Genomic DNA, 19,057 nt, shown 5'->3' on the forward strand with positions numbered 1-19,057 from the left:
GGAGTAGTGCTTTCTAGAAGGATCTATAAATGAAGGCGCTGATGTAGGCAAGAAGAGGATCAGGGATCTGGCTGGCTCCGAAGACAGTTTCTGGGTACCTGGGGCAGGGGCACCTCTCTCTTTGGATTCTGGGCCCATAGGGAGAGGCAGTGTGAGTGGGTTAGAGTGTTGGTTTCTGCCTTTTGGGGGGTTCTGCTATTCTGGTTCAAGGTAGAGCACGTGAGACAAAGCTCTAGAATGTACTTTGTAGCAGCATCTCCTCCCATGAAGTGGATGGTGGAACTTCTCCCACAACTTATATAATTGACAACCTTTGTTTATCTTCTGTTCACTCCCTTGAGGATGATTTTGTCGTTTGGTGCATCTCTATAGGCATTTAGATTGGAGGTTTGGAGAAGGCATATCTAGAAGGTCTCAGCTTCTGTCACGTTAACACAGACATTACTCCACTAATCCACAGCTCATCCGTGTTTACTTTTCTTTGTATTCCAGTACTGCTTTGATTGGCACACGAGACATTTTACCATCTGGCTTCTCCTGTGTCACCTCCCATCTTTCCCTTTTCACAGATCCTGCTGCCCCTATTGAATTCCCTGCAATTCCCTTCCAACCTTGCTTTGTCTTGGCTACTGATTCTTATTTATTTATTTATTTATTTTAACGTTTTTATTGGCGTATAATTGCTTTACAATGGTGTGTTAGTTTCTGCTTTATAACAAAGTGAATCAGTTATACATATACATATACCCCATATCTCTTCCCTCTTGCGTCTCCCTCCCTCCCATCCTCCCTATCCCACCCTTCTAGCTGGTCACAAAGCACCGAGCTGATCTCCCTGTGCTATGCGACTGCTTCCCACTAGCTATCTATTTTACATTTGGTAGTGTATATATGTCCATATATACACTACAACTCTCTCACTTTGTCCCAGCTTACCCTTCCCCCACCCCATGTCCTCAAGTCCATTCTCTAGTAGGTCTGCGCCTTTATTCCCGTCTTACCCCTAGGTTCTTCATGACCTTTTTTTTTTCTTAGATTCCATATATATGTGTTAGCATATGGTATTTGTTTTTCTCTTTGTGACTTGCTTCATTCTGTATGAAAGGCTCTAGGTCCATCCACCTCACCACAATAACTCAATTTCATTTCTTTTTATGGCTGAGTGATATTCCATTGTATATATGTGCCACATCTTCTTTATCCATTCATCTGTCAGTGGACACTTAGGTTGCTTCCATGTCCTGGCTATTGTAAATAGAGCTGCAATGAACATTGTGGTACATGACTCTTTTTGAATTATGGTTTTCTCAGGGTATATGCCCAGTAGTGGGATTGCTGGGTCGTATGGCAGTTCTATTTTTAGTTTTTTAAGGAACCTCCATACTGTTCTCCATAGCGCCTGTATCAATTTACATTCCCACGAACATTACCACCCTCTCCAGCATTTATTGTTTGTAGGTTTTTTGATGATGGCCATTCTGACTAGTGTGAGATGATATTGCATTGTAAGTGTTTTTTGTTTTTTTGGGGTTTTTTTTGCTGTACGCGGGCCTCTCACTGTTGTGGCCTCTCCTGTTGCGGAGCACAGGCTCCGGACACGCAGGCCCAGCGGCCATGGCTCCTGGGCCCAGCCGCTCCGCGGCATGTGGGATCTTCCCAGACCGGGGCACGAACCTGCGTCCCCTGCATCTGCAGGCGGACTCTCAATCACTGAGCCACCAGGGAAGCCCTGCATTGTAGTTTTGATTTGCACTTCTCTAATGATTAGTGATGTTGGGCATCCTTTCATGTGCTTCTTGGCCATCTGTATGTCTTCTTTGGAGAAATGTCTGTTTAGGTCTTCTGCCCATTTTTGGATTGGGTTGTTTTTTTGATATTGAGCTGCATGAGCTACTTGTAAATTTTGGAGATTAATCCTTTGTCTGTTGCTTCATTTGCAAATATTTTCTCCCATTCTGAGGGTTGTCTTTTCGTCTTGTTTATGGTTTCCTTTGCTGTGCAAAAGCTTTTAAGTTTCATTAGGTCCCATTTGTTTATGTTTGTTTTTATTTCCATTTCTCTAGGAGGTGAGTCAAAAAGGATCTTGCTGTGCTTTATATCATAGAGTGTTCTGCCTATGTTTTCCTCTAACAGTTTGATAGTGTCTGGCCTTACATTTAGGTCTTTAATCCATTTTGAGTTTATTTTTGTGTATGGTGTTAGGGAGTGTTCTAATTTCATTCTTTTACATGTAGTTGTCCAGTTTTCCCAGCACCACTTATTGAAGAGGCTGTCTTTTCTCCATTGTATATTCTTGCCTCCTTTATCAAAGATAAGGTGACCATATGTGCATGGGTTTATCTCTGGGCTTTCTATCCTGTTCCATTGATCTATATTTCTGTTTTTGTGCCAGTACAATACTGTCTTGATTACTGTAGCTTTGTAATATAGTCTGAAGTCCAGGAGCCTGATTCTTCCAGCTCCGTTTTTCTTTCTCAAGATTGCTTTGGCTATTCGGGGTCTTTTGTGTTTCCATACAAATTGTGAAGTTTTTTGCTCTAGTTCTGTGAAAAATGCCAGTGGTAGTTTGATAGGGATTGCATTGAATCTGTAGATTGCTTTGGGTAGTATATTCATTTTCACAATGTTAATTCTTCTAATCCAAGAACATGGTATATCTCTCCATCTATTTGTATCATCTTTAATTTCTTTCATCACTGTCTTATAATTTTCTGCATACAAGTCTTTTGTCTCCTTAGGTAGGTTTATTCCTAGGTATTTTATTCTTTTTGTTGCAATGGTAAATGGGAGTGTTTTCTTGATTTCACTTTCAGATTTTTCATCATTAGTGTATAGGAATGCCAGAGATTTCTGTGCATTAATTTTGTATCCTGCTACTTTACCAAATTCATTGATTAGCTCGACTAGTTTTCTGGTAGCATCTTTAGGATTCTCTATGTATAGTATCATGTCATCTGCAAACAGTGATAGCTTTACTTTTTCTTTTCCAATTTGGATTCCTTTTATTTCTTTTTCTTCTCTGATTGCTGTGGCTAAAACTTCCAAAACTATGTTGAATAATAGTGGTAAGAGTGGGCAACCTTGTCTTGTTCCTGATCTTAGTGGAAATGCTTTCAGTTTTTCACCATTGAGGACAATGTTGGCTGTGGGTTTGTCATATATGGCCTTTATTATGTTGAGGTAAGTTCCCTCTATGCCTACTTTCTGGAGGGTTTTGATCATAAATGGGTGTTGAATTTTGTCGAAAGTTTCTCTGCATCTATTGAAATGATCATATGGTTTTTCTCCTTCAATTTGTTAACATCGTGTATCACATTGATTGATTTGCATATATTGAAGAATCCTTGAATCCCTGGGATAAACCCCACTTGATCATGATGTATGATCCTTTTAATGTGCTGTTGGATTCTGTTTGCTAGTATTTTGTTGAGGATTTTTGCATCTATATTCATTGGTGATATTGGCCTGTAGTTTTCTTTTTTTGTGACATCTTTGTCTGGTTTTGGTATCAGGGTGGTGGTGGCCTTGTAGAATGAGCTTGGGAGTGTTCCTCTCTCTGCTATACTTTGGAAGAGTTTGGGAAGTATAAGTGTTAGCTCTTCTCTAAATGTTTGGTAGAATATGCCTGTGAATTGCTACTGATTCTTTAAGGCTTAATTCAAATGTCATTTCCTTTCTGGAGCCCTTTTCTGAGCTTTTCAGTCAATATTTAATCATTATTTTTTTGAAATATGTTTATTGAGTACCTACTACATGCCAAGTATTGTGATGGGTACTGGAGAAAAAAAGGAGAGTAGAACAGATATGGTCTCTGCGCATGGTCTATTGCTGGGAACAGAAAGGGATAACATCTTCATATTTGTTCAATGGAGAGAAGGGTAGAGTGGGAATCCTTCCCCATTTCTGATGTTTCTCTCCATGTGGGAGAAGCTCTTCTATAATTCCTGGTCTTTTGAATTGGGGATAAGGAACTGGGAATGGGTATCTCAATCTTTTCTTCCTTCTTTCTCGTATGTAATCCACTTTGTAGGAAGCATACATTCTGCTTGGCTTCTCCGAAAATTGAGTTTGACATGGCCAGGCCCCATGGTGGGTCCAGTTAGGCTGTAGGTAGTGAAAACCCAATGTGGTATATAACTGATCAGATGGGTAAATTCATCTGATTCTGAGGTTTAGTATGAAAAAGTCTACCTGCCCATAGTCTTAAAGTCACATTCTCTAATATCAGCTTATTTTTAAATTTTATCTCTCAATTGATTTAGGGTCAGGGAAAAAGAACAGTTGGGCTCTCTCAAACGTCAACTATAGTATTAAAAATAAAAGTTTCAGCAGAACTCCTAGTTAATCATCTTGAAGTACCTTTCTTAAATCTTTTATGATATTAATTACATCGCTGCAATGGTCCATTTATGTACGTCTTCACCTCCTCTGGAGTGTGAGTCTTTGCCTTTGGTTGTGCAATATGTGTACTGGACAAAGGTGTCTGGCCTGGAGGACAAATGGGAGCTAAATCCAGCCAGTACTGTGCTGGTCAGCAGCTGTGTCTTCGCCTGGGGTCATGTCAGTTCAGAGGTTGAGGCACCTTTCTGGAATTTGCACAAAACCTCGTCATATGCCAGCAAAGCCCTGTGTCCTTGCATTTGATGAATGCACAAGTGCTTACTCTTTAGATGGGCAGCACCATTACCTTACCTGAATGTAATCATCCAGAAGGGAGGAATCGCATCCATTTTTAACTCATTGTTCATCATCTCTTATAAAATACAAGAAGCCAACATGTCACGCAAGGCCCAGGCAGAATTGTGAAAGGGGAACATATCTGCTTTGCCTGGATATTCCCTTAATTTCCATTATTATTAATTATTATTATATTTAAGAGTAATGGAAAAAACAATGGATTTGAATTCAGGAAACCTAAAGTCTGAACCTTAGTCTCCTTAATTCTAAATGGAAATCCTGTAGATCTCAGTGGTTTATGGTAAGGACAAAGCAATACAACATATGTGAAAAAGCTTTGAACACCATGAATTCATACGGATGTTAGGAGTTATGCCGATCACTCCCTGATTGCCTAAATTATACTCAGAAGCATTTGCCAGCTTAATTAATGTGTAAGACTTGCTCTGACAATGTTGATTCTAATGATAACAATGTTATACACTTATTTCTGGAAAACACCTAGAGCCATCTCTTTGAATTATTCATTTTCCAACGGGTTTTTATAGGTTTTGCAATGTAATTTGAAGGGGTCTAAACCTACCTGCTAATGGCATTCCACTTAGCATCTACATTTCTTCCTCTGCACATAGGTTTACTTCTCTTTCTGTTGCTTAGCAGTTGGTTAAAGGGACGATTTCAAACAGATTCTCCTTGAGGAGGCCCTTCTGCTCATGAATGAGATTATGTCCCCCCTCCCCCATCACACATTTTTTCTAACCAAATGTATTCTAGCAGATCAGGAGCATCTTTCCAATGTCCATCTATTTTACTGTCCTATGAGAGTGTTACCCTGATGATTTTGTAGAAAAGGGCAGAAAACCAGGGCTGCCCTGACTGGTACAGTAGAAGGTAGAGTCATCAACAAGTCTTTGTACTTCCTGTAATCTCCCTGAAGGCTCCCAAGAAATATACAGCACAAGACATAGAGTTGATGAGGTATGTAGTACAACCTCAAAGGCAAAAGTGAAGTCAAAATAGGAAGACCAGAAAGCTCAATGGTTAAGGACATGGATACCAGGAGGGGTTGGAAGTGTCCAACGGTTGGAATTAGCCAGGCCTCATTCAAATCCCAGCTCTATCACTTACTTCTTTGCCTTAGCTTCAGTTTTCTTGTTAGTAAATGTGGCTAATAGCCCTAATTCTGTAGCATTGGCAGAAGGAGCAAATAAGGAATACACTCTTAGAACAATGCTTGGCCCACAGTAAGCACTTGCTGTCTGATTATAATTATGCCATGATTATAATTATTATATCAATAGTAATGTCTTGACATAGAGAATAGATTTGTGGTTGCCAAGGAGGAGGGGGTGTGGGAGAGGGCAGGATTGGGAGTTTGGGGTTAGCAGATGCAAACTAGTATATATAGGATGGGTAAACAACAAGGTCCTACTGTATAGCACAGGGAACTGTAGTCAATATCCTGTGATAAACCATCATGGCAAAGAACATGAAAAAGAATATATATATGTATAACTGAGTCACTTTGCTGTACAGCAGAAATTAATACAATATTGTAATCAACTATACTTCAGTAAAATTTAAAAAAATAGTAATGTCTTGACTGGTAGTTCCTAGACACTGTCAAATGTAAATAAAGCAGGCGTGGTGGTTAAGAGCTTGGGAAGCCAGACGACCTGAGTTCATAACCCAGCTCTGCCACTTCCCAGCTGCGTGAACTTGGATAAGTAAACTCAACCTCCTTAAGCGTCAGTTTCTTCCTCCATAAAATGGGAATAAAATCAGTATCTACGTCACATGGTTTTGAGACACCTAAATCACACAGTGGAAGCAAAGAACTTGGATACTGGACACCCCGTGTGGACCAAGAGCCCTCAACTCTTTTATGTTCCTACCCAAGCCTTGAAGTTGTTACTGCAAGGGAGGGAGAACAGAGGGGATTCTGGCTGTGGGCCACTGGGGAAGTCAGAAGATGGCGCCCCCTTAAGGTTGTGCCATGTACCTGAAGTTCTTTCCAGGAAGCGGGCTCATGGACTTAGGTCTTTCCAGGACCATCATGTTGTCAGGTCACAGTGCCTCTGCCAGAAGGAGCTGACAGGGCAGGGCCAAGCATCATGGCTAAACCTTTGGAATCAAACAATTCAATTCCTATTTCCACCCCTTATACCTGTGGGACCTTAGACAAATTACTTAACCTTTTTTGAGCCTCGGTTTCTTTACCTGTAAAATACAAGTTATAATAATACCTACTCCGTAGAGTAATGTGAGGGTTAGATGAGATGATTCATGCAAAATAGTTAGTGCCTGGCTCAATAAATGGAAACTATTTTTTATTCAATCAGCAAAAATCATTTGATCATATAATTTAGTAACCAGCTGTTGAATATTTACTCTATATCAGATACTGGGCCAGTTACTATGAGGCCACTACTGATTTAGTCAATGAATTGTTTGAGTATTTTCTGTATGCTAGACATCACAGGAGGTGCTTAACCATCAAAACCTTCAGAAGTCTAGATAAAATATCCCCAAGACTCTTCAATTCTACCACTCTGTGAGACCCCAGGTTATGAACCAGTTTTTCTTAATTCAGGCAACAAGCGTGATGCCAAGAACTTTGTGAACCATTGAAAATACAAACAGAAATAAAACTTGACCCTAACCAGGAGAGGTTTCCAGCCGGGAAGGGCCATTTTGACACCTCTGTCTTATCATTTCTTTCTTTCTTTGAAAGTAATCTATAGTTGAGTTCTCTTTTGGGATGTCCTCTATGGTTATATTAATTAATTAATTGGATAGATCTGTGTTGTGTATCTGCTCTGTGCAGCTCATAGTACTGGGTTCTGCTTGGAATGTAATAAGGAAATAAGACATAGTCCCTAACTCTAGGAAGTTCTAACTTAGTGATGGAGGTTAGGCATCCGTGAGAAATCAAACAATAATATAATAATATTTCACTGGACACCATGAATGCATGAATGAAATGATGACTTTGAGGAAGCATCATGGTTAAAATGCATGGACTTTATAGGCAGATGGGTCTGCCTTCAGCCTTGGTTCTGCTCTTAACTAAGTCTTGATTTTGCCAAGTCACTTAATCTCTTTGAAAGGTCTGTCATCTTTAAAGTAGGACAAAACAGTGTGAATATTCACTGAGACAGGGCTTGTACATGCTTAGCGCAGTCCCTGGCATAGAAAGGCATGACTTTTAGCCATTAATATTATCATTATCATATTCATGCACAAACCCTCCCAGTCCTGTGTGTGGTTGTACTTGCATGTCTGTGCCCACTGTGTTTGTGTGGTTAGACATTCATAATCCAATCTGATCAGAGAGATTCACTCAACCATCTGTTCATTGAATAAATATTCACGGAATGCCTACAATGTTCCAGGCACTGTCCCAGGCACTAGGGACACAGTAGCGAGCAGTTGACCCTAAAAGTCAAGGTCTCTGTCCTTATGGAGCTTATCTTGGAGTGGAGGACCCAGAAGATATATATGACACATACACTATCATGTCAGGCAGTGATAAAATGAAGTGTTATGGAGAAAGGGGGTGGAGCATCTTCTCTCTTTCTATGACACAAGGACTATTGTATTCCTGAACTTGTTTCCCCATATCCAGAGCAATTCATCAGCATGAGTATCTCTGGTCTCTTACGAAGCACATGGGCTGATGCGTCTAGGAAAAGAGAGGCTGGGAGATAAAAGGGAAAACCCGAGAGGGGGGACTTTGCAATAATGCTGGAAAAAAATATTACGGGTACTCACATTTGATCTGAATATTGGTCAAAACGCAGGCTTGGGTGGCTGGCAGGCAGCAGGGCACAGCTGCTTTTGCTGTCCCTGTTCCCTTCAGTTAGAGCGGGAGATGTCCAGTTAGCCTGATGTATTGAACAATTTAACATCCACTAGATATTCTTTATTTTATCAGTATTTATGACTTGCTGAGTCCTGGCATTAAGCTTTGGACAAGATAAGGTGCAGGTGGAAGGCATGGCCTGGGACTAAGGAGGTTTCAATGTCAGGAAGGGACAAATCAAAGTGTCCCCAGCTGTCACTAAGTGCATGGGCTGAGAAGGTGGTGACACCTCCAGGGGGTGAGTCTAGCTTGTCCTTCATTCCCTGGATTCCTCACACCTCCGACTCATCCCCGCTTCCTGTTCCTTCCCTGCTTCTCTTCAGGGACATGTCTTGACCTGGCAGCCAGGCCTTCATGGGAGAAAATGAACCACACATGTCAGAACCACCCAGGTATCTCAGGGATTTGGCTTGTGAGCCCAGGCATCGCATATGATGTTTATAAAAGTCGGGAAGAAAGAGAGATGGGAGAGGGGAGGCCTGAGGGGGAAGCAGAGACGCACACACGGAGGCCATTTTACTCCCATGAAGAGAGGCAGATGTTTCTCCTGTTATACTTTCCACCTCTGGAGGGGCTGAGACGCGGGGGTACCGTTGCTGGCTTGTCCCAGGGTTCAAGGTGGGGAGCCTGACGGAAGTGGGAGGTGGGTCCGGGCTCTTCCCTTCCCAGCTTTAGTCACGCACGGGGCCCCCCGAGGAGACCACATGCTGTTTACATTCCCTTTCAGGGATCTACTGCGGAAAAAGCTCTCAGATTGCCAAAACGCCTCACATTACTCCAGAAGCCTCCACCTGGAAGCCCATCCGGTTGACCGCAGCCCATCCCATCCTGACCCCAGCTTGCACACTGAGGACAGCCTGTTAAACCTTTCCGTCCTCACTCACTCTGGACCAGCATCTCACCTCAGCCTCAGTTGTCCTGGGCTCAGCTGCCCTTCGAATGAGCCTCCATCCCAGACAGACTCCTCCGAGTGGCCTTGGTAGCTCAGCTAGACCCTCCTGAGGGGTCCTATGCACATGAACTGCCACAGACTAAACACTGGGTCTCCACTCACTCGCTGCTCTCCCCGAAGCTCTGGTTTCAGAAGGAGGACCCGAGGGCTTTACTGAGGGAAGTAGTTTCCCCCTTTTCTTGCTGGGTGGTTTTAAGGTGAGGCAAGATTGCTGGGAAAGTTGTGGGTGGTCCAAGGGCCAAGTACAATGAAGGTGTCCCTGGGTCAGCATTTCGTCTGAGCATCAACCCCGGCCTCTCCCTTCTCCCTGCCCCTCTGACTCCCACCAGACTGCAATCAGGGACAGTGGCTTATTGTATGCCCACTACCTTAGGCTTCCAGAAGGGGAAGTGGCAATCGTGCCATCTGATCCCATCCACAGCCCTGCAGGGCAGCCCAGGAAGGCTTCTCCCATTTTGCAGATGAAGAAACAGAGCTCCAGGAGGACAGAGGATTTGTAGCCGAGCTATGGCTAGAGAGTGCTGGAGGCTGGTCTTGGAGGCAGGTTTCCCAGCCCACTGCTCTCACCCAGCAGGCGGCTGCCGGAAACAGCTGGAATGTATAACGAGAAGAGCGACTGGGAAACTCAATGTTGGATTCTTAGGGAAAAAGGAAACTGACCTCCCACAGTGCAATAAGCAAGTCTTGGCTCACGGGCCAAATGGGCATTTGTTCAGTGGCCTGTGCAGTGACCCAAAGGCTGCACTTTTCCGTGGGTGGGGAAGAGTAGGGCAGAATCTGTGGGCTCTTAACATCTTGACCTTGTAGCTGGACCCCTGGGAATTTGCTTAGCATGCTCCTCAGGGGCTGGTCCACTCTGAGCAACCTGGTGAACCTGAATGCCTGGCATGGCCGTCTGAAGACTTGGGTTATCTGTTCGTGGATGGGAGGGAAGTCTGGTCGTTTTGTATCTTAGCGAGACAGTCCCAGGGTCATGACCAGTCACTAGTAAGGCATTTCCATGAGCTGCCCTTCAGAGGGACCCACACTAAGGCTGATGAGCTGCAAATTCTTGTCCGTGCCACGCGTCACTGTTACGTATCAGCCTGTGCCCTTCCTCTTTTGTCAGCTCCATGTCCATGGACCTATTCATGGATAGAAGGAGGATGGGAGTGGAGAAGGAGAGGAAGGGAAGAGAAGCACTTTATAATTGAGCATGACATACATGTCTGCACCTCTTTAAAGCACAAAACCCCAAAGCTGGAGGATTCCCTTCCATCTCATTTGAAATCTTAGGAGAGCACCCAGTAAACATCATTGACCTCCATACTCTCTCCCATAAAGCCATTCCTCAGGAGTAGAAGTTAATAAAAGGAGAGTGTGACTCAATGTTCTGAAATATTTTTGACCATGACCCACGCATCCATGTAAATGTGACTGAAACAGTTTCGTGAAGCGATATTTACCCTTCCTTCCTGCAATAAATTCTAATATATACTATTCTGCTGTATTAAATCACTAAAAAAAAAAAAAAACAAGGGCTTCCCTGGTGGCGCAGTGGTTGAGAGTCCGCCTGCCAATGCGGACACGGGTTCGTGCCCTGGTCCGGGAAGATCCCACATGGCACGGAGCGGCTGGGCCCGTGAACCATGGCCGCTGAGCCTGCGCGTCCGGAGCCTGTGCTCCGCAACGGGAGAGGCCACAACAGTGAGAGGCCCGCGTACAGCAAAAAAAAACAAACAAACAAAAAACACTGGTTGACCCACTAATGCATGATTAGGAAAGCTCTGTTACAGAAATTTTGGTAAAAAAATGGCTTCTCATAAAATGGCTTCACTTATTCGTCAATCCTACAGCCTGGACCCTGTAGACGATGCCAGTTATGGCCAGCTGCTCACTGCTGCCCACCTACGAGGAGCAAGAGGATGACGGGGAGCAAGGTTGCAAGTCCTCAAACAAATTATTACCAAAAAAAAAACATATGACTTCACAATAACAAACCATGAGGCTAAATAGGGGAATAGCAAAAGACAAATGAGAATGACCAATTTACGAATGATCATTTATCCTGCTTCCTGGTCTTTGTGCATGCCGTTCCCGTCTCCTGAAATTTCTCTGGTTCCTCTGCCTCCATCCAAACTCTCCCAATCTCTCAAGGATCACCTCTTCCAGGAAGCCTTCCCTGACTATCTTTCCCTGCTAGGAGCTTTTGCACAATATCTGACTCTACCACTTATTTGATGTGACATCACACCTTGCCAGCTGAGCTGGAATACCATAATGTTATTTATATTTTGTGGTTAATCACTTTTGAGAGTCTGCCCAGCTTCATGTCCTACCTGGAAACCACGTCTGTGAAGCAGTCTCCTGTTTCCTGGTCCCAGTAGAGTGAACTGGAGGGCTGGCACCACCCAAGCTGGGCCAGTTAGAGGTTTTCCCTGGGAAGTTGGAACTGGAAATGATGGAGAGAGAGAGAGAATGAGAGAGAGAGAGAGAGAGAGAGAGGAAACTGCCTTTTTCCCAAGCACTTTCTAATTATCAGTTCTAGAATGATCTGAGGTGCCCCTGCACTCTTGCTCTTGGGCCTTGTGACACAGCCTATATGTGTCTATATTTGTCTTTATGTCTATATAATCTATTCCTAGGGTGACCAAATGTCCTGTTGGCTGACCAGTACTGGTTTATGCCTGTGATCCAAGCATAATTATTTCATTCGCTCTTCAAGTGTGCTGGTCTTGAGGATTTGTGACCTCAGCTCACATTAGCTCGACTTGGCTTCTGTTACTATTGCACGTTTATAAGGTCTGTAGCTCACAAAGCAAGCCCACGTGCATCACCTCGTTCTCTTTCCAAATTCATTATTTTCCCCGCAGAACTGCCCCTCCCTCTGTGTGCCACCACTGGCCCCTGTCATGTCAGCCAGAGACCCTGGTGTTAACCTAGACCCCTCCTTCTTCTTCACCTCATAAATCCCTTTATTCATTTCTTAAAAAAAAATCAAGTGCCCACCAAGGACCAAGCACTGTGCTAGTTGCTGGGTAAATAGTGTGGTGAATGAAACAGAGTCTTTGTCTTTGAATGTATACTCCAGCTCAAGAAACACCCCCAAATATATAGTTTCAAGTTGTGATACGTGTGGCAAAGGAAAAGAACTGGCTCTCAGAGAGAGAAGAATGGGCTGGGTATGGGGTGGGCCCACTTTGTACTGGGGGCCCCAGGAAGGCCTCTGTGAGGAAGTAACATTCGAGCTCAGATCTGAAGGGTCAGAAGGACCCTGTTCATGAAAGGATTTCAGTAGCAGGGGTTGAACGGAGTCTTTACATTTTAGGTTGATCCAAAAACTCTGTGGAGAACGGAGCATAAGGGGTGAAACTGGAAGCCGGAAGACCAAGTAAGAGGCTATTACAATGGTGCAGACAAGAGTTGATGGTGGCTTACACACCAAGTCGTGGAGATAAGTAAAAGGGGACAGATTGGGGAGATATTTTGGAGCTGAAAATCCTCAGGGTTTGGCAGTGGCTTGGAGGTGGTGGAGGTGAGGGGCTGGTGGTGAGGAAGAGAGGTGTCCACAGGAGTGTGATGTCAGCAAGAACAATTTGCCAAGAGGCAGAGGAGGAGACGCGGAGAATATTTGATGTTGGTGGTGGTGGGTAGTTGAAGACATCAGTTTGGGATGTGTTTAGCTGGAGATGACTGTGAAAATTCCAAACAGCTATTTCAGCTGCATGGGCATGTGAGGGACCCTGCACTCAGAGGACGGGCCCTGGGCTTGATTTAATTGCCATCTTGAAATGTTTAAACATTTGAACTTGAGTTTTGTGTGTGAAATTTGATTGGACAATGGAGCGTGTGTGTGAGCCGAAGAAACGTGCCTAATACACGTGTCTGCCGGCCCTCGCTGCCCCATTCACATGTAGTATTTGTGATGTCCTGAGCACAAATTTCAGTGGACTCATGACGTGGAGGGGTTCAGTGAGACTCCAGATAAATAGAGTAGTACCCCTTATCTGTGGGGGACATGTTCCAAGACCCCCAAAGGATGCCGGAAACCGCAGATAGTACCAAACCCCATAAATACTGCTTTTCCTTATACATACCTACCTATGATAAAGTTCAATTTATAAGTAGGCACAGGAAGAGATTAACAACAATAACTACTAACAAATTAGAACAATTATAACAATACACCATAATAAAAGGTATGTGAATGTGGTCTCTCAAAATATCTTGTACAAATGTAACGCCTTTTCCATCTCAGCTAAGCACTTATGCACTGTGGTCCTAACTTTGGCAGTTTGAGGTGCAACAGCGAAACTGGCATAAATGTCTTTTTCCTTCTTCACAATTTCACAGATAGAAGATTCGTTCTTACAGTAGATCTTAGCAACCTAGGCTTATGATTTTTTCTTTCCTTATTAAGTCGAGAACTTTAAGGAAGCACTTTTATGGCTTCTCTTTGGCAGATCTGAACTGCCAGCATCACAACTCTTGTCCTTTGGGGACCATTAGTAAGCAAAATAAGGGCACTGCGTTACCTTGACAGTTGATCTGATAACCTAGATGGTTACTGAGTGACCAACCAACTAACGGGCGGGATACGCTGGACGGAGGGATGATTCATATCCCAGATGGGATGGAGCAGGATAGTGTGAGATTTCATCACACAGCTTAGAATGGCGTGCAATTTAAAACTTATGAGTTATATATTTCTGGAATTTTCCATATAATATTTTCAGACCTCGGTTGACCACAGGTCACTGAAACTGTGGAAAGAGAAACCACGGATAAGGGGGAACCAGTGTATAAGGCAAGTGTGTTATGTCTATGGACGGCTAAATAGAGGCACTGACCACTCCAAGAGGCCATGCTTTCCATTTTAGACAGAATGTTCTTGGAACACAGAAAGAAGACAGTGGTGTTCTAAGAAACAAACAACCAAGGAACCCTATCATACCCTTGCTTAGGCTGAAAATGAAGATAGGGAAGGAAAGGGAAACATAGGGCAACCTGTAATTCCTTTTCCTTTCCTTTCTTCCTTCCTTCCTCATCATTCTTGCTGGATGTGCATGTATTACTAAGAAATGAAAACAATTGGGTTAGCTTTGTGCAGATTTTCTGCTCTTCTGGCAAAAACAAAATACATAGGCATGCAAGGGCTCTGAAACAAGAATTGTGCACTTTTGATGATTCTGTGTATGAGTTAAGTGCTCTTATATTTGCATTTAAAACAGACATTGCACAAGATAAAGATGAATGGTAAAAAATTTGTGCTAATAATTGTAAAATTTTAATTTTTCTTTACTTAGAATGACATTAAATAGCAAAGAAAAAGGACCATGAAAAGTTACAAGAGAGACTGTGGAAGAAAGAAAAAATTTAATATTTTAACACCTTTAAGGGCATTTCTGCACTTTGAACAGGAGGCCCACATTTTTTTTTTTTTTTTTTTTTTTTTGCGGCACGCGGGCCTCTCACCGCTGTGGCCTCTCCCGCTGCGGAGCACAGGCTCCGGACGCGCAGGCTCAGCGGCCATGGCTCACGGGCCCAGCCACTCCGCGGCATGTGGGATCTTCCCGGACCGGGGCACGAACCCGTGTCCCCTGCATCGGCAGGCGGACTCTCAACCACTGCGCCACCAGGGAAGCCCAATGAGGCCCACATTTTAGCCCCACATCATCAAGTTCTACTGGTTCTACCAATTAAGTATCTTTTCTATCTGTCCCCTGAGTCTTATTAGCCTGGTGGTCTCCCCATGGTCCTGCTTTCCTTCAGCTCCTTCAATTCAACCTTCTTTCTGAGATGTCCCCACCACCCAACCTTTAAGGAGGGTTGGCGTGTCTAGAAAAAAATCAGAGCGGAGATACCATCTAGGGAAGGGCTTAAAGAGAGGATTGAAGGATCAAGGAGAGACAAGAGAAGTAGGGGACAGGGGGAGAAGAAGCCCCATGTGGGACACTTCCTGGAGACCTGGGGCTCACCCCAAGGCCTGAGAGGGAGGGGTGAGGCTTTGTCCTTCGTGTGCTGGGAGGAGTCCTAGTTGACTCCTGGTGTTGACGAGGAACAACTCACCAAATGCTGCCTTGCTAGAAAAGCAGACCATTGCCCAACCTACATTGTCGTCCTGGAAGGTAAGTAGAGGCACACTCTACAGGGCTGCACGGACCACCCAGCGTCCATTTAAGCGGCTTATGCCCAGGACTTTGAGACCATGGGCTAATGTCTGGATGTTCCTGAGCCATCCTATCCTACTTCAGGCCAGCAGTCCAAGCCCCACAGATTATACCATCTCCCCTCCATTGCTCCACTGTCAGCCAAGTCAAGCCAAAGGGCAAAGGAGGATCTCACTGTGAGCTTCCCAGAGTGTGAGGGGCCCTGTGGAGGCAGAAGTAACATAAGTGTAAGAGCCTCTGTGAGGGTCGAGCCATTTCTCAGTTTTAGAACTTGTTGGAAGACTACATTTCCCAGCCTCCTTTGCAGTTATATTGGGGTCATGTGACTGGGTTCTGACCAGCGGGATCTGAATAGGAGTGATCTAATGATGTGAGATGGATATAATAATGCCTAATGGTCTGGGTGGAAAGTCAGACTTATGCAATTTTATGCAAGCTCACTGGGTGATTCTCTTCTCAATGTTTCCTTGGGAGATACCAGGGAAGGTGGGCTGTGGAAAGTGATACATCTGGTGCGGGCAAGATGACAGCTTTCTTAAGGGCATAAAAGATATTTGGGGTAAGTTGTTATAATAATGGCCCTGAAGGAATTTCTCCTTCCGGTATCCATGCCACGCCCTTGTGTGGTCCCCTTCCACACTGATGCTGGACTTCACCATGTGACTTGCTGTGGCCAATGGGATGCTGGCAATCACGATGCAGACATAGGATTGGTACATTCTTGTGCTTGTTCTCGTGGAAGACAGCCTTCCCAGCTGTCCCAGCTGAGCACTCCACAGCCAAGCCACCAGGCGACTGCAGCTGCGTGAGTGAGCCCCACTGAAACCAGCAGAAGAGCCACCTGGCCAACCCACAGAACCGGGAGCCATAAAATTATCGTTGTTTTAAATCATTAAGCTCTGGGGCAATCGATAACCAATACAATATCTTCTTCGTATTTGTTCCCCTGGAATCTGCTGTGCTGCCTGGCATATTTCTGCTCTCAGCACATTTTTATTGACATAAACTTTATCTTCCCAGCAACGCTGTCAGGTAAGTATTACTATCATTTTCTATTTATTTTTAATTACAAGCGTCACGGAAACTCTTACTCATCCCGACCCCACAGGCCGAGGGGAACTCTCTGATCATCTCATAGAAGATGTAATCAAGGTCCAGGAGATGGAGGAATGCATTGGGCCACCCCAGCAGGCTTTGATCACCTCTATTATAGGCTCCTTCTCTTAATAAAGAATTGATAATCTTTGGCATTTATTGAGTGCTTTCTATGTGCCAACTGCTAGGTGCTTTAGGTATATAGCAGCATTTTCAGCCTTGCGAGACCCACATGAAGTAGGCACTATTAGCATCTCATTTTAGAAAAGAAGAAACTGAGGATCAGGAAGGAAATGTGACCAGTTACTAGCGCTGGTAAATGGCAGAACTGAGCTCTAGACCCAGGTCTGTCTGACTCCTCACTCTTGTTTTGTTTTGTTTTTTTAAATTGAAGTCTCATTGATTTACAGTGTTGTGTTAGTTTCAGGTGTACAGCAAAGTGACTCAGTTATACATATATTTTTTCTCTTTTTTTTTCAGATTCTTTTCCCTTATAGGTTATTATAAAATATTGAGTATAGTTCTCTGTGCTATACAGTAGGTCCTTGTTATTTATCTATTTTATATATAGTAGTGTGTATATCCCAAACTCTTAATTTATCACTCTTGTTCTTCACCCTTTCACACGATGTGGAGTCAGAGTTCACATGGGGATTAGGTTCCAAAGTCAGTGCAAGGAGCAACAGCCACACACAGTGAGAAGTACTCTTGAAAATCTCCCAAGTCTCCTTTGAGTTTAAAGTGTAAGATACTTTATTTAGCAATAGAGATGAGGAAATGTATGCTGTATTTCAGGGCTGTTTCATGTTTAAGAAATGATTTTCAAGAGTCACACTGTGGCAGAGTCTGGCTAGATGCTCACAAATTCCAGTTATTTTCTTTTGGGACTCATAGAAAGACTCCATCTCCTAACTTTATGCAGTTACATTGGGGCCAGGTACTGAGCTCTGGCCAATGAAATTGGACAGGAGCGATCTAAGTCATTGATAGAGCTGGGTCTTAATTACTTCCATCATCTATGTCCCGTGAGCCTGTTTTTGTAAATAAAATTTTATTGGGACATAGTCACACTCATTTGTTTACCTATTGCTTCTGGCTGCTTTCATGCAACAACAGCAGAGAAGAGTAGTTGTGACAGAGACTATGTGGCCTTTCACCAAAGGTTTGCTGACTCCTGCTCTAGTCCCCTTGTGGTGGATGCTGTGATGAGCCACCCAGATCTCCCTTTAGCAATGAATAACATAATTCCTCAGCTGCTGGGGGTGCTTCTGGAAGATGGTCCACGTCTACATCCAGTGACTGTTAAGCACAGAGGTTGAACAGCACAGCCACCCTGCCCCAACCCAAGACAGTTCTGAAAGGCCACCCAGTCCCAGAGCTCTCCATTGGCTTGGAGGAGACATTTTGGGGGCTGCATTGCATCTCAGCTTCCCTCTCAGCCCACGCTTACATCCTTCTCTCCCTTCCGCATGTATTAATATTAATCCCAAGAGCACTTCGTATTAAATGTCCTGCACTCTCATCTCCATCTCAGAGTCCAACCTGCAGCAGCTTCCAGCCCCTTCCACAGCGTTTCATACGGCAGTGTCACAGATGGAAGATGCCGGATCCTTGAATCGCTGCTAAGAGGACAGTCACCAAGGAGCACCTCCAGACCCACCTCACACTGTGACTGTGGGTAAGCAATTAGCCTCTGTTGTGTGTTGCCGCTGAGATTTGGTATTGTTTGTTAGAGCAGCTCGCTCTACTTATTTTGACAAGTATACTCAGCAAGGCAAGACGTTCATGAAATGAGAGGCCCACAGGAGCTGAGACATACTGTGGAAACCACAGATCATGTACACCTTCTCACACTCACTAAAGGGCATCTGCCCTAGGAGTGGGATGGAAGGTCAAGTCACTCATATCCATTATCTTGTTCACTTTCAGTCTCTTTTTTCTCTTTCTCACCCAGCCCACAGAGCAGAATTCTTATCAGTTAAATGTGGGCATGGTTTGACTGCACCTCCATCCCCGTTTGGGGCTCCACCATCAAAGCATCTTTGAGCAGCTTGCATTCTGCTGTGGTTGAAAAATGTAGCATGTGGATGACTGAGAGGTGGGTAAGTAGGGGATCAAATCAAGCCCAGATGTCAGCCAGTCTCCCCCGACCAAAGCCGCCAGTTGGGACAGAATTCAGAGGAAGAGCCCCCAGTGGGGGGGGGGGTCCCAGGAGCTGAACGTAAACAACCCCATTGTTGACTGCCCACCAGGCATGGCTGCACTTGTGTCTGCTCCACGGTAAGAGTGGCTGCAGAGGCAGCTGGAGCCCAACGTGGT

At 44.2% G+C, this 19,057-nt stretch overlaps 1 long non-coding RNA gene across 1 annotated transcript; it reads left to right on the forward strand.

The window, feature by feature from the left end:
- The first annotated feature begins 16,413 nt into the window (after positions 1 to 16,413).
- LOC307194355 lies at positions 16,414 to 18,825 on the forward strand. Its single transcript, XR_013830554.1, has 3 exons — positions 16,414 to 16,675; positions 18,273 to 18,416; positions 18,693 to 18,825. It is a non-coding gene; the product is annotated as an uncharacterized lncRNA (long non-coding RNA).
- Positions 18,826 to 19,057: the final 232 nt, after the last annotated feature.

The sequence above is a fragment of the Stenella coeruleoalba genome (genome assembly GCF_951394435.1).
Source record: "Stenella coeruleoalba genome assembly, chromosome: 11".
NCBI lineage: Eukaryota > Metazoa > Chordata > Mammalia > Artiodactyla > Delphinidae > Stenella > Stenella coeruleoalba.